A 17,433-nucleotide genomic window follows, 5' to 3' on the forward strand; every position below is an offset into this window, starting at 1 on the left:
CGTAACTTCAAGAACGAGGCGACAAGCATTGTGGAGGGGTCTCATGGTCGACTAAAGAAAATACTAATTGGTAGTCAAAATGGAGTTGTGTCGATCCAAGAAGCAATCCATGAATTCACCAATCGTGATCTCTTAAAGATTAGGAAATGTATGCAATTTAGTGTACACCAATTCCCGATGGAACATATTAAGGAAAATTGCTTCTAAGGGGAGTTGTTCATAAAGTTTCAAGATGGGCAATAAATCGCATGATGAAACAATTGAAGTTATATAAAACTTATGATGACGAGAATACGGTTTGTGTTTGCAAGGATATGATAGGTATTGGACTCCCATGTCGTCATAAGTTGGGTAGGTATGTTGAAGTGATTGACATCGATGATATTCACCCATTTTGAATTGTGTGCACGAATAGCCGAGCGTTACGCTACATCAAACGACACCAAAAAGCAAATATTGATGCATAATTTGGAGGAAACCCTTCACCCTTGTTTAAGGGAGGTTGATGAACCTATTAAGCAAAAGAACACCGGTAGGCCGAACACCGAAGTGTCGAGGACCATCCAAAGAAAAGAGTTGAAGGAGTATTTGTCTAATAAAAGAATATTGTCTAGGCACGAGCGTTCGGAAGCCGAATTTGAAGATGATCCGGAACCTAAGAAAAGAGGTCGTCCAAGAAATGATCAAAGTGGACCAACCACCCGACAAGTAAGTCAATCCAATGTTTTTGAAGAAGTTGTTGATCAAATGAACGCCTCGCAACAAACCCAACCAATGGAAATTCTTACTATAAAAGAGGACAAAGGTACTCTTCGTTGCCCTAGAGATCTTAATGGAAGACCAAATCGATCCACATATACAATATACAAAGAGTATTTGGAACAACTCCCTCCACTTATCATTCCATTTGTTTTGTCGACCGACGAGGTTGATGGGGATGGAAATTGTGGGTTTCACGTTGCTACGGAACAAATGGGTTACTTTAGAGAGGCGAATATCGAAGATGTCACCCAATGCCAATATTTAAGAAATAATATGGCGGTACAACTAGTGAAGAACAAGGGTTTTTATATGGAGATGATGAGGCGAGGAGATAGATACGACAAAGAACAAGAGTTCAAAGACTTAGTTGCGCGTGTGAAGTGTTGAAAGGGATTGAAGACAATCGGATCCAAGTATTGGATGACAATGCCTAAATTTGGATATCTCCTAGCGGACGTTTTGAATTGCGTGGTACATTTATTTTTTCCTCCTATGTATGGACTTAGCATAACGTTTGCACCCACAAGAACGTCTTGCGACGAGTCGGTTAAAGGTAGAAGAATCGTAATGGCATTTGTGAATGAAATGCATTTTATCGGTTTAAGAGTAAAGAAAGAATGTCCGTTACCTCCGTTGAGTAAGTGGAACGATTACTTTCCGATGAACCATTGCAAGGATTGGGTGAAACAATATGAGTCCAACATGGTTGATTGGGATCGTGTTATGGACAACAACTTTCCCGCTGAGTTACTCGAATTGATCCCCTCGGATTGTGACGATGTTTGATCGTTTTTTTTCGAGGAATCGGCTGAGTTACTATAAAATTTTTTTGAAACTATGTAATCGGAACAACAGTATTATAACACTTCAATACGATTAATCATATTCGGGAATTCCATATTTTATCAAACCGCCGATTAATATTAAAATTTTGAATTTACAGCACTCAAACATCACATGTTATTCTTTTTTCCCGGTCCGAGATGCAACAATCAACGCGGCTTCGAAATGTAGAAACGACTCTCCTCTCCACTTGGAATAAGCATCTTGTGCCGCAAACCTGTCGTCTCTGTGCCTAGCAAGAATACGGTTGTACTCGGTGCACAATTTTATAACATGGTGCACCCTTGAAGAAACATGCGATGGTTCATAATTGTGGCGTGGCTTCTTGTACTTACCAACAAAAGGACCCAATGAAACGTTAATCCAAAATATACGATCGTCCTGCTGTTCTTTGGGTAGATCTTTCACAATGTAATAATTTTTTATCCATTCGGTCTCTTCCTCAACTTGTTTTAATCTTTCTCTATGATGGAATTGTTCTTGACCTCGCTTCTTAGCCTTGATTTCCTCTTCCTCCTCCTCCGTTGCCACTAACGATGGTTTAATATTTTTGGGTTGTTTGTTCCTTTTTTGTATTTCTTCTTCCATTATTGCAATTGATGTAGTTGTTCGCTTGCATCTTCGAAGTATGTTGTCGATTGATGATGGACTTGCCATTGAAAAGGCTTTTCATTCCGATTTTTTACTCAATAATAACTGAGAGGGGTTACCCTCCTTATATAGATTAGAGTTCCAACGGATCTAATTTTTGAAAATATGGCCGTTGAGGTTTCTGAAAATATGGCCGTTGAGGTTTCGTATCATTGGTGCACTACAATCGGTTGTTAACGATACACGTATTACCCCCGAATAAGACATTCGGTGGCAAACTTATATTCTTATCTACCGATTAAGTTGGAAGTTCCGAATGTAGGATGGCCCAAAAATCAGAATTTGGGAAAAACTTATACTTTTCAAATTTTGTCTTTGAATTAATCGGAAGTTAAATTAGTTACCAAAACTTCCGAATATGGGCTGTCTAACCTTCAATATTGGCCCTTGGAACCACCTGGAGCCATGGCGTGGTTTGTTTTGAACTTGTAATATTCGGAGGATAATTTTTTTGTAAAGTTCCGAATGTACGATGGCCCAAAAATCAGAATTTGGGAAAAACTTATACTTTTCAAATTTTGTCTTTGAATTTATCGGAAGTTAAATTAGTTACCAAAACTTCCGAATATGGGCTGTCTAACCTTCAATATTGGCCCTTGGAACCACCTGGGGCCATGGCGTGGTTTGTTTTGAAATTGTAATATTCGGAGGATAATTTTTTTGTAAAGTTCCGAATGTACGATGGCCCAAAAATCAGAATTTGGAAAAACTTATACTTTTCAAATTTTGTCTTTGAAATAATCGGAAGTTAAATTAGTTACCAAAACTTCCGAATATGGGCTTTCTAACCTTCAATATTGGCCCTTGGAACCACCTGGAGCCATGGCGTGGTTTGTTTTGAATTTGTAATATTCGGAGGATAATTTTTTTTTAAAGTTCCGAATGTACGATGGCCCAAAAATCAGAATTTGGAAAAACTTATACTTTTCAAATTTTGTCTTTGAAATAATCGGAAGTTAAATTAGTTACCAAAACTTCCGAATATGGGCTGTCTAACCTTCAATATTGGCCCTTGGAACCACCTGGAGCCATGGCGTGGTTTGTTTTGAACTTGTAATATTCGGAGGATAATTTTTTTGTAAAGTTCCGAATGTACGATGTCCCAAAAATCAGAATTTGGAAAAACTTATACTTTTCAAATTTTGTCTTTGAAATAATCGGAAGTTAAATTAGTTACCAAAACTTCCGAATATGGGCTGTCTAACCTTCAATATTGGCCCTTGGAACCACCTGGAGCCATGGCGTGGTTTTTTTTGAACTTGTAATATTCGAAGGATAATTTTTTTGTAAAGTTCCGAATGTACGATGGCCCAAAAATCAGAATTTGGAAAAACTTATACTTTTCAAATTTTGTCTTTGAAATAATCGGAAGTTAAATTAGTTACCAAAACTTCCGAATATGGGCTGTCTAACCTTCAATATTGGCCCTTGGAACCACCTGGAGCCATGGCGTGGTTTGTTTTGAACTTATAATATTCGGAGGATAGGTTTTTTGTAAAGTTCCGAATGTACAATGGCCCAAAAATCAGAATTTGGAAAAACTTATACTTTTCAAATTTTTCTTTGAAATAATCGGAAGTTAAATTAGTTACCAAAACTTCCGAATATGGGTTTTCTAACCTTCAATATTGGCCCTTGGAACCACCTGGAGCCATGGCGTGGTTTGTTTGAACTTGTAATATTCGAAGGATAATTTTTTTGTAAAGTTCCGAATGTACGATGGCCCAAAAATCAGAATTTGGAAAAACTTATACTTTTCAAATTTTGTCTTTGAAATAATCGGAAGTTAAATTAGTTACCAAAACTTCCGAATATGGGCTGTCTAACCTTCAATATTGGCCCTTGGAACCACCTGGAGCCATGGCGTGGTTTGTTTTGAACTTGTAATATTCGGAGGATAATTTTTTTGTAAAGTTCCGAATGTACGATGGCCAAAAAATCAGAATTTGGAAAAACTTATACTTTTCAAATTTTGTCTTTGAAATAATCGGAAGTTAAATTAGTTACCAAAACTTCCGAATATGGGATGTCTAACCTTCAATATTGGCCCTTGGAACCACCTGGAGCCATGGCGTGGTTTGTTTTGAACTTGTAATATTCGGAGGATAGTTTTTTTGTAAAGTTCCGAATGTACGATGGCCCAAAAATCAGAATTTGGAAAAACTTATACTTTTCAAATTTTGTCTTTGAAATAATCGGAAGTTAAATTAGTTACCAAAACTTCCGAATATGGGCTGTTTAACCTTCAATATTGGCCCTTGGAACCACCTGGAGCCATGGCGTGGTTTGTTTTGAACTTGTGATATTCGGAGGATAGGTTTTTGTAAAGTTCCGAATGCACGATGGCCCAAAAATCAGAATTTGGAAAAACTTATGCTTTTCAAATTTTGTCTTTGAAATAATCGGAAGTTAAATTAGTTACCAAAACTTCCGAATATGGGCTGTCTAACCTTCAATATTGGCCCTTGGAACCACCTGGAGCCATGGCGTGGTTTGTTTTGAACTTGTGATATTCGGAGGATAGGTTTTTGTAAAGTTCCGAATGTACGATGGTCCAAAAATCAGAATTTGGAAAAACTTATACTTTTCAAATTTTGTGTTTGAAATAATCGGAAGTTAAATTAGTTACCAAAACTTCCGAGTATGGGCTGTCTAACCTTCAATATTGGCCCTTGGAACCACCTGGAGCCATGGCGTGGTTTGTTTTGAACTTGTGATATTCGGAGGATAGGTTTTTTGTAAAGTTCCGAATGTACGATGGCCCAAAAATCAGAATTTGGAAAAACTTATACTTTTCAAATTTTATCTTTGAAATAATCGGAAGTTAAATTAGTTACCAAAACTTCCGAATATGGGCTGTCTAACCTTCAATATTGGCCCTTGGAACCACCTGGAGCCATGGCGTGGTTTGTTTTGAACTTGTAATATTCGGAGGATAGGTTTTTTGTAAAGTTCCGAATGTACGATGGCCCAAAACTTATACTTTTCAAATTTTGTCTTTGAATTAATCGGAAGTTAAATTAGTTACCAAAACTTCCGAATATGGGCTGTCTAACCTTCAATATTGGCCCTTGGAACCACCTGGAGCCATGGCGTGGTTTGTTTTGAACTTGTAATATTCGGAGGATAATTTTTTTGTATAGTTCCGAATGTACGATGGCCCAAAAATCAGAATTTGGAAAAACTTATACTTTTCAAATTTTGTCTTTGAAATAATCGGAAGTTAAATTAGTTACCAAAACTTCCGAATATGGGCTGTCTAACCTTCAATATTGGCCCTTGGAACCACCTAGAGCCATGGCGTGGTTTGTTTTGAACTTGTGATATTCGGAGGATAGGTTTTTTGTAAGGTTCTGAATGTACGATTGCCCAAAAATCAGAATTTGGAAAAACTTATACTTTTCAAATTTTGTCTTTGAAATAATCGGAAGTTAAATTAGTTACCAAAACTTCCGAATATGGGCTGTCTAACCTTCAATATTGGCCCTTGGAACCACCTGGAGCCATGGCGTGGTTTGTTTTGAACTTGTAATATTCGGAGGATAATTTTTTTGTAAAGTTCCGAATGTACGATGGCCCAAAAATCAGAATTTGGGAAAAACTTATACTTTTCAAATTTTGTCTTTGAAATAATCGGAAGTTAAATAGTTACCAAAACTTCCGAATATGGGCTGTCTAACCTTCAATATTGGCCCTTGGAACCACCTGGAGCCATGGCGTGGTTTGTTTTGAACTTGTAATATTCGGAGGATAATTTTTTTGTAAAGTTTCGAATATACGATGGCCCAAAAATCAGAATTTGGAAAAACTTATACTTTTCAAATTTTGTCTTTGAATTTATCGGAAGTTAAATTAGTTACCAAAACTTCCGAATATGGGCTGTCTAACCTTCAATATTGGCCCTTGGAACCACCTGGAGCCATGGCGTGGTTTGTTTTGAACTTGTAATATTCGGAGGATAATTTTTTTGTAAAGTTCCGAATGTACGATGGCCCAAATACTGGCCCCAAAATGGGATTTTTCCTATATCAGAAATTTTGAGATTTTTTCAATATATACATTCGGTAGTGAGTGTTCTTCCGAATACTGTGTGTCTACTTAAATATATTCGGTAGCAAAAAAATTCATTAAACTACCGATTATTAGCAGTTTGTTTCCAGGAAGATATGGCCACCAATATTCGGCAGATAATTATCAAATCTTTCTCCCGAATACTGTCGATGTTCTTGAGAAATGAAGAACACGATTACATTCGGAAGTAAATAAGCATGAATATCGCCCGAATCTGGATAAATAACCGAAAACCCTAGAATTTTTTTTCTCGATTCGACGAATTAAAGCGAAATAAACCCCAAAAATGATAGATTCTTACCTAATTGGGGCCATTTGAAGTTGACGAAGTGTTTGACTATCGAAATCGCCACCACCGACTACATTGTCGGGTACGCGTTCTTCGCGTTCTTATACAGTTGAAATGAGTAGAATTTTTTGATTTGGTTTTTATACAGTTTTACCAGAAGGGCATTTATGTAACTTCAATATCATATAGGGTACCCTTAACTAGAGTCTTTGGCTGGGTATAAATTGATGGCCCCTAAATCCTTTTGGGAGGCCCCTAAAAACGCGAGGCTATTTATCTTTGTAGTAAAGTCAAAAGACATGGAAATAAATCAATACAAAGAAGTATCTTGTGAAATTTCGTAATACAAGCTATGCTTAATTTGATTTGAACTCAAAGAATAAAAGATAAAAATGCACTAAGACAGAAGTTGGAGTTATTTAACTCAAATCATGTAGTTCACTATTGATAAACTTCTTAGCTTACTAAACTCGCAAACTGATAATCGAAGTTCGTGAACCTTAAGTTTAGGAAGTTTCAAATGATGAATTTACGATCCTAAATGTTTATGTCACCAGTAATGAGCTCGAGATTCACCCCAATACAACCTAAGTATGTCGATATGAGCATCCTCGTCGCTTGTGACCAAAATAAAAAGGTAAGGAAGCATAAAAAACTAGGCATTATTTTGTCGAATATATATTAATATCTTGTGTATAAAGTTTCTCTGATAGGACGACAACTACTTTGTTGAAGGTAGTCATGGACCAACTTGTGTTGTTGTTAAAATTTTGGTTGATGCAAAGGTAATTGTGTTTGTTATCAAACACCAGTCAAACATTTTATTCAAAATCTAGAAGAACTACTAGATCATAAAAGGAAAAAAAAATAGGTTATTTTTATAATGTAGTCCATCTAGTTTCCATAAGCATGACTTGCAAAGAAAAAAATACGCTTGTATTTTTTCTCGAAATAAATATATTCGATATATAATATATATACATGTATATTCTCCTTGCTATTATCACCTTTGCTTGGTGATGAAAGGAAAAAAAATTTCACAAATGAATTATACTCGTCATATGTTGAGTCGGATTTTATACATGTTCACTGATGATGTACAAGTGTTTAGTGAAACTGAGGAGGTTCAAAAACTTGTTAATTGTAGAAATACTCTTAAGAAACAAATTTGTTTTGATAATATGAGTACCAAGATGAACTTATGTTGAAAGATGCTAGGAAAGTTCGTGATAATCTTCAATTTGGTAGAGTCAAACAATCTCTCTGCGAAAAAAAGGAAGTCATCTGGGAGGGATTTCAGTATTGAGTTCGAATCGGATAATGAGATCTTCAAAATTCCTTCGAAGTCCCCCTAAAAGGCTTAACCTTGCAAGATTTGTTCTTATGTTTGGATGAATAGACGAGGGTACCCAAATACACCACAATCTTTTAAATATCAACCTATAAGTATGATACCAAATGTGATCATATATGGATAAAGTCGAGACAATCCAAAAACTATGATATAAACTTTGTATGATTGTCTACAGATACGAGATCGAGAAAATACAACAACAAAGTGTTCACTTGATAATAGGTATAGTATAAAACCGAAAAACTATAGGATAAATATCAAGTGACTAGGATTAACGTACGTGTGTAATTTACTTAATTATAATAATAGTTATAATGCGGAAATAAAGTAAATGACACAACAATATTTTGTTAACGAGGAAACCGCAAATGCAGGAAAAACCCTGAGACCTAGTCTAGTTTTGAATACTCTCAAAATTAAGCCGCTACACAAAATATAATACCAACTTCGTATAGTTGAGACCAAGTAAACTACCCCTAGATACTTAGTTTCTCAGTATCCCTGCGCCTTCGACTCCTAGAGTCACACACATGAATCACCAATCCTTTTGATCGTATTCCAAACAGTAACGGATAAAGTTGTTTGGTAACCATTATATTCAATCATTGGTAATAAGATATATGAGTCGTTGACAATGTCTCTTCCGTTTAATCTAACAAAATCCTTTGTATGGTTAGATCAATATAAACTTTGATTACCGAAATAACCAATTTCTAGATTTGCAATCAATCAATATAGAACTCAAAGAGCAACTATAAGGTGATTCCGATCTCACGCAACTAGCCAATCAAGTCTATCAAGGATAAACACGATTTTAGTTGGATCCCAGACGATCAAGGTTTGTGCACTAAATTCACAAGATACGAAAACTAATAAGAAAATCTTCTTCCTCTTCAAATATTCGTTTGTCTTCAATAATAACCTGCACAACACAACTTGAATCCTCTTGTGATCAATCACGCACAGAACGGAGTATGTTAACAATGGATTTATCACAAAAAAATTTTAGATCCAAAAATGGTTCTAAAGATCTCGTCAATACTTTGATCTAGTTTGAGTGACCCTTATATCAGAAGATAATGATCTCAAGAATAAACAAACCAGGTGCAATCAAAGTTTCAACAATCGTTAGTCAATCAAACCAATGATCGAAAACTGAAATAACAAAGCAATTATCTAGTTTCCCATAACGGTACCCGTAGAGCTTCTTGATCCTACAAAAGTCTTTAAACGAGCGGTCGTAAGAGATTTCGCCTAATTATGGTACTTTCCTCTCCGGATAGACGGCTTCACCAGAAGCAACATGAATGAAGTTTGCCTTGCTCAAGTATTTATAAACCAAGATTGTTTGGACAACAAGGAAATTCCAAAACCGAAAATATTCTCAAGATATTCATTAAAGTACCTGATTTTGGTTTTCCTATTTCCAATTAATTACCAAACCATATTTCCGAAATCTCTATTAGAAAACTTACATTATTAGTGTAGCACATTGGCTAATAATATTTTCTAAAGGATATGCTTTAATTGCTAGTAATAATATTATGAAAATCATAATTAAATGTTTTTCAATATTTCCGTTCGGGATCACCTTGAGTATTAAGGAATATTTTTGAACAATCAATGATTAAAGTTATGTACATGTTCAAATAATGTCGACATCTAGAAGTTTTTCAGGAATCCTAATTCCAAGTTTCACACAAAACATAAAGAGATATGTGAATATTGGAAACTCGGTTTTGCTCCTTGGGATCGGTTCTACCATGACTCACAATGTAAGTTGTGATCGGTTGTACCATGCTTCCAGAACTAGGTTGTGACCGGTTACACCATGCTTCCCAGCGGTAGCTTGTGATTTCTTACACCTTACTTCCCAAGTTAGCTTGTGATCGGTTACACATTGGTTCCAAAGTGGCTTGTGACCGGTTACAACTTGAAAATGCGGGGGTCTAACAACCACACCCAACAATTCGTTTGGAAATCTGAGAGGACTTACTCAAATATACTTTCTAAATAATCAACTAGACAGTCAGACTCAATCTAGAGAAAAGTATATCAAAGAGTTTATATCTCTATCTCTCTATTCAATCTGCAATCGGCAAATAGAAATCTGCAAGCCCGATTGAATATTAGAGAAGTAACTTAAACGGTACCAAAAACCAATGTTCAAGGATCAATCAATTTCAATCAACAACCAAAGGTTGGATTCCCCAATTGATCGATTCAACGCACAACGTGTGATATTTCAATTATATAACAAAATATAATGCGGGAAAGAAATAACACAGATACCATAATTTTGTTAACGAGGAAAACCGCAAATGCAGAAAACCCCCGGGAATTAGTCCAGTTTGAATACTACACTGTATTAAGCCGCTAGAGACACTAGCCTACTATTAATGAACTTCGAACTGGACTATAGTTGAACCCTAATCAATCTCATACTGATTCAAGGTACAGTTGCGCTCCTTACGTCTCTGATCCCAGCAGGATACTACGCACTTGATTCCCTTAGTTGATCTCACCCACAACTAAGAGTTGCTACGACCCAAAGTCGAAGACTTGATAAACAAATCTGTCTCACACAGAAAAGTTAATTGGAATAGATAAATCTGTCTCCCACAGAAATACCTATGAGTTTTTGTTCCGTTTTTTGATAAATCAAGGTGAACAAGAACCAATTGATAAACCGGTCTTATATTCCGAATAACATCCTAGTATTATCAATCACCTCACAATAATCTAAATCATATGATGGTGAAACTAGATATTGTGGAATCACAAACGATGAGAACAATGTGTTTGTGATTACTTTTTATCTTGCTATCGGAGATTAAATCTCGAGCAAATCTTATAGAAGATAGTACTCAAATGATAGAATCGGGCAATATCAAAACACACAACTACAAAAAAAATAGTTGGGTCTGGCTTCACAATTCCAATGAAGTCTTTAAAGTCGTTAACCTACAGGGTCTCGTAGAAACCTAAGGTTAAAGGAGAATCAACTCTAGTTGATGCAACTAGAAACACACAAGAGGTGTGGGGATTAGGTTTCCCTGTTGCTAGAGTTCTCCTCTATATAGTTTTCAAATCAAGGTTTGCAATCCAAGTTACCTTGGTAACAAAGCATTCAATAATCAGATGAAAAACCTGATTCAACCAAGATAATATCTTTTAACCGTTAGATCGAACTTAGCTTGTTAAACACAAATTAAATGTACCTTCATTTAGGTTTGTGTAACCGTACCCAAACTGTACACCATGTTGACTCAATAATAATTAACCGAGTTAGCCATATGATCACTTTCATATCAACCTTATTCATCTTAACCATAACTAGTTCAAGTGACTCAAATGAAACTAGTTAAAGAGACGTTCAATTGCTATATTCTCATAGAAGTATACAAGAACACAATTGAAGAAAAATCGGTTTGACTCACTCGAATCAATTCATGAACATTATAGACACGGTTTGAAAAGATTGCATTCCTTATTATATAAATGTTTAAGTTCATGTACACAACCGATTTTAGAAAGTAACCCACTCAAGTACGCACACGGGTACGCATACTTAAGTAGCCGAACCGAGTTTGGTTACGCCGGTACACGTACGGTTGCGCATACCAATTCACACTTCCAAACTCCACCCGAAATTCACGGACGTGAGACTTCCTCCAGTATGCGTACGGGTACGCATACTTGCCCAGACATCCAACAACAACCAGTACGCGTACGGGTACGCATACTTCAGGTTCCCGATTTTGGACTTACACAAAAATGTGAAAACACACTATGTTTATATCCAACATGGTTACTTAATTCTAAACTCTTTATTTCAATCATTCAAACTTTCTTAGAGGATGACAATAGCCGTTTTCACACATTATTAGCATCAAAGCAATTTTCAAGATATTGAAATAATCATAACGAAACATTCCAAGCCTACACCAAATGATTGTATCACACAAACCATGTAAGATGTTACTCGGAAATTTTCACATGATTATATTCTGACTTTCGTCAAGAATATAAGATGAACTTGGTCGAAGCGAAAGCTTGCCAACACATATTTCGAGAAATATATAAGCGAGTTAAACTCATCTCGAAATCTCAAATGTGTATAATAGAAAACTATATTGTAATACGACTTATGTCTCAATATAGGAGATAGAGTAGAAATAGACTTTCCAAGTGATAAATGAGTTTCAGTCTCCGCATACCTTTTGTTGATGAAGTTCCACAAGCTCCCCTTAGTAGTTCTTCGTCTTCAAATGATGAACGCCATGAATTCTAATGCTCAACTACACAATCTATGTCCTAGTACGAGACATCTATAAATAGGCTAGAAATCAAGACTTATAGTTTTTATCACTAACATTGAAAAACGTACTTGAGATAACAACGCATGCGAGTTCGACCGAGCAGTGCTCTAACAATCTCCCCCTTTGTCAATTTTAATGACAAAACTATCTGGATTACAAAATAAATAAAAACTTTGTAGCTTCTCATCCAAATGCTTGATCTCCTTGGAATCTTCAACAAGATTCGAAATCTTCGTCACTTCCAAGTAATCCATGATTATAAATATGTTCAACTCAGCATCATAGTTGTTGAAGATCTGTAGCGATAACAATGAGAAAACAAGTGCTCTCAATCATTGTTATACAGTGTCATAGTATTATTACACAATATCAAAGTTTAATTGCATCACAACTTTGACAACAATACTATGGTGATATGTATCACTCCCCCTTGGTCAATACTTCATCTCGACATGAAAACCACTCCCCTTTACATAATGATCCGTGAACCATATGTATTTGTAGTATGAAACTGCACATTAATTCTCCCCCTTTTTGTCAATATAAATTGGCGAAGGTACGTGGGATCCTTGATAGGATTCTGGAAGAACCCTATTTGTGATAACTGCAATCGCACGGTATCCAACTAGTAGACAGAGGCAAGTACGAGTCGTTCCCACGAGGAGCGGTGGAAATACTCTAATCAATATCTCTGATCGTCTAACCAATAAAGATGTTTTTGGATTTTTAGAAAATAATAAAAACGAAGAAAATAAACTAAACTAATTGAATGAATCCAAAGGAAATATTGGTAACCAGGGTTTACAGTATCCACCACAACTTCTATTCAGTTACTGAAATGAAACATAATCCATGAATTCTTTATTATTCGTTCTATCGACATCACCTATTATATGTATTAGCATCGCAAATATCACTGGTATACCCTAAGCATGGCACGTCAAAATACTAAATCTAAGCATGAACCATCAAATTGCATCAGCGAGAAATTTATACGAAACTAAAATATTGATCCACAAATAATTTATGGCTCTTCTAAGCATAACCCATCAAAGATATTAACCCAAGCATGGAATTATCAAATAATGAGACAAAAAAATGTATTTATCAACCTAACAATTACGCACAAAGGTTATATAAAATCGGTGAAGCAACAACTCATTTTTATCATTAAATTAATATATATAAAATCATGGGATTAATTTATTCAAATCAAAATAGTCTTTGTCAAATAACTCAATTCATTTGACCTATACTTAATGTGGTTTCAACATAAACCCTAGTTATGAAAATCTAGCAAGACATGATCATGGGTTTCTTAAAAGCCATCAAAAACAATAACAAAAGAGGAAAGATTAAACCAATGGCGTCGTCTTCTTCCCTTGTTGTTGAGCTCTCAAACACATCGTTCCCTTGTTGGCGCCGCCTCCTTTTTCTCTTCTCCGGTTTCTGTTCGGCGTGTAGCCTCACAAAACTCCAGCCGGCCTCCCTTTTCTTCCTGTTCGCGTTCTCTTCATATAGGTAGGGGTGAGCATAAAAACCGGAACCGCGAATTTGACCCGTATCCGTCCGCAAAATTGCGGATTTCACCCAAACCGCAAGACGTATGGGCCGGACACGGATGGGATTCTCAAATCCGCACATTTTAGCGGTTTGGGTGCGGTTGAATATTGAAAACCGCGGATTCAACCGCACCGCATTTGGGTGACTAAGCCCAGCATTGTTTGAATGTAGCTATTTGGACTTTGGAGGGCTCAAATAGTCACCGTGGACCTATAACGTGTATAACCTTAACATGGGCTATTCCTTCTGGACCTCGAATAGATCTGTAGACCAAGAAGCTGCTGTTGCATCGGTGATAGCCATGATTATTGATTAGTGACTCAAGCAGTGGACAGTGAGGTGTTGGCACTTGGCATTTTGGCAGTGTTTTTTTTTTTAATCCATAATCCGCGGTTAATCCGCAACCGTTCCGTACAATCCGCTGATCCGCAAAGGTCAAATCCGCGGATAGTTGGGCCGGTCACGGTTCAATTTTCCAAATCCGCAACTTTGACGGTTTGGTTGCGGGTGACCCCTAATCCGCAACCGTCCGTCCGTTGCACACCCCTACATATAGGTGGTGCTTCAAGTCTAACATAAGACCGAGCAACATTTGCAAGGCCCAGTCCATTCGGTCCATTTAGCCTCCATTCCCTTTTTCGACTTCACTGACTTCTCATTTTTAATTTCTGTCAGTTCACTCACCGCACAAAACAATGTCACCCCCAGCTGGCCATCACCGATCGCACCAAACTCTACCGGCAGCATCAATTCTTCTTCCTGCCACAGCTGTCAACATCAGCAACAAACCAATCTCTTGCATTTCTTCGTTGAGAACCCCAGCTCTGTCTTCGCACTACCACATCACCACCGTCTTCTATAACCTTCCGAGTCTCGTCTTCCAAACCATCCCAACGCAGCATAATCAAACCAGCCAACACCGGACCCCAACTTCACTTTCCATTTTGTCCATCTTCATTCGATTCATACCAACGAAACCCATTACACTTCTGCCTTCGAAGAACTTGTTCAACAGCTTTCATCGTCACTACCTGCAAGCAGAAACCCACCAATTCTGGGCACACGACCATCAACGGAAACCACTCAGGTCCACAGCAACGGTCCAACTCGTCTCAACCAACACAGAGCCAGTCACTAATTACCACCATGTCTGCATAAACTCCAGCCTACACCATTTCCATTCTTGCCTGAGTTTCATCACCACAAGTAATAAAGCTCTGCCGATATCTTCTCATGCGATTCAATAATCACCAAGTCTTCATTCAATAACAGTCAATAACCCGTCGATACTGCCGTCATCAGCCAACAAAACCACTTTGCTGCTCTTCATTCCCTGACCATCTAGATTCCGAGTAGTTTTGGTTGCTGCCAATTCTTATACCAATCGAGAGAGTTTCACAGTTCAAAGTCACCACAAACCCAAGCTACCAGATTCACCGTTCATCTCCAACTCCTAATTCGATAACAGCACCATCCCTATCTAGCCTTCAACATTTCCCACCATTGAGACCATTTAACAACACCAGTTCAAGATATCAACGCCTGCGACTGCCTGCACTGATTTCCTGCCATTAACCCAATTCATTCTCGACTATACAGCCAATCCTTGCATCCTTGCTTCGTTTGCTGACAAATCATCACAATTTAAGAACATGAACTCCACTGCCTTGCTGTTGGATGCGAATTGTTCTCTCGACCCCTTGATAAGCAGCCAGAACTCGACCCCATCTGTCCATGGCATCTGAGCCTCATCACTGCCGTCTACAGTTCACGTCAAAACCCATCGTCACTCGGATGGAAGCTTAATTCCATTTCCTTTCATGCCTTGTCTCACTGCTGCCAACTGAACACTCAACTCAATATCCGTTGATGTGTTACTGTTGTGAGAAGCCCTTAACTCCAGCTTCCGTTCTCCCTGCAACCAATTAACAGCAGCAACGGCATAAATTTCATAATACATCTTCAATACAAACCCATATAACACATCCATCAAACCCCATGGGAACAGTCAGTAAATCCACATCCACAATCTCATGTTGTTGTTATTGGAGGAGGTCTTCAAATCCATCTTCATTTCATGGCAGAAATTTGCCCATACGGCCACCAGACTCGACGCCAGTTTCAGCTGACACATTGGAACAGCACTACTGCATAAGTTTTCAGCTCCATATACAACCACCAACATTTCTTGCTTTCGTTTGTGGCTGCAGGAACTCGAAACAATCACCACTGGAAATAATATCTAGTGCCACAGATGCTTTTTGTTTACTCCACTAGCGGGTGCACGTGCCTGGCAAAGAAGAAAAATTATTTGCTCCCTTAACCGACATCTTTGAGCCTTTGGAAACTGAATGACTTCCATGCTGCTGATATAAAGAAATACCAGGCCAGCCGATTGTTTTCCTCGTAAACACCATTTAGCTTCCAAATTAGATGTTTATCTTCGGATGATCCGATTTGCTCGTACTTTCTACAAAATCACTAAAATAATGTTGTTAGCCATAATATCGAGTCCTAGCTAATATAAATATGGGTATAAAATGTAGCACTTACGTGCTTATCAATCCTCATGAAATTTTCATAGAGATACTTCATTACCAAAACAGAATAACGTACCAACTTATTCAAATGCATTCATAAAGCCGAAGCTAAATGCATTCATCAAGGAGTTTATAAAGATACAAGATAACCCCTATAATATTCCACATCCACACTCCTCACAAATATTTGGCAATAAAGCACAAGTTCAAAAAGAACTCTACCCCATAAAATGTCATTCCCGAAAGAACAACAAAGGCACCCTTACTTTTACAAGAAAAGAAGGATTTCTTTGGATATAACCAAATCACATGAAAACATGAATTTGTATCCAAAAATCTCAATTGAATAAACCACAAAAATGATCAATTCAATTGGCTATGCTCGACATAAGAGAACTTATGGAGCAACACGGTATATACACAAAAATGTGGATCAGAGATAGACCAATACTGCGGAATAAATAGGGATTCATTCTACTTTTCATCATTATTTGCACAATGACATATAATAGACTTAATCCTTGTAAACAAAAGTGCATCATTTCTTCCATCAATATTTACATAATGACATAAAAGGATTAACATTTTTTTGTCAAAAGTTCATTCTATCTTTTATCAATACTTTCATACCGACATATAATAGAGATAACTTTTGAACATGTATGGGACAGTCAAGGTTCACGGACGTAAACAACATATACCATAACAAATTGCAATATATAAAAATAATAAAGATTAAAATTACAAAAAATCATCTTCCAAAAACTTAGAATTTAAATAAATAAATCTAAAAACATTGAAGATGAAAACGTTGGAAATAGTTATGTGTACTCACAATAATGGCTATTCCAAACCCTAGTGATAGGGTGTAGAATACATCCTATTTATTATCTATTGTTTATGCTTTCTCTGCTATTTTTCTTGTAAATTATATATTTTACGCGTGTTTTTGAGTTTTATAGCTACTCTGGAGTCCCATGGAGGAAAAGAAGAAGAAGTCAACCAAGTTGAGCAAAAAGGGCAAAAATGTCATTTCAG

Source organism: Papaver somniferum, chromosome 8 (assembly GCF_003573695.1).
Source record: "Papaver somniferum cultivar HN1 chromosome 8, ASM357369v1, whole genome shotgun sequence".
NCBI classification, from domain to species: Eukaryota; Viridiplantae; Streptophyta; class Magnoliopsida; order Ranunculales; family Papaveraceae; genus Papaver; species Papaver somniferum.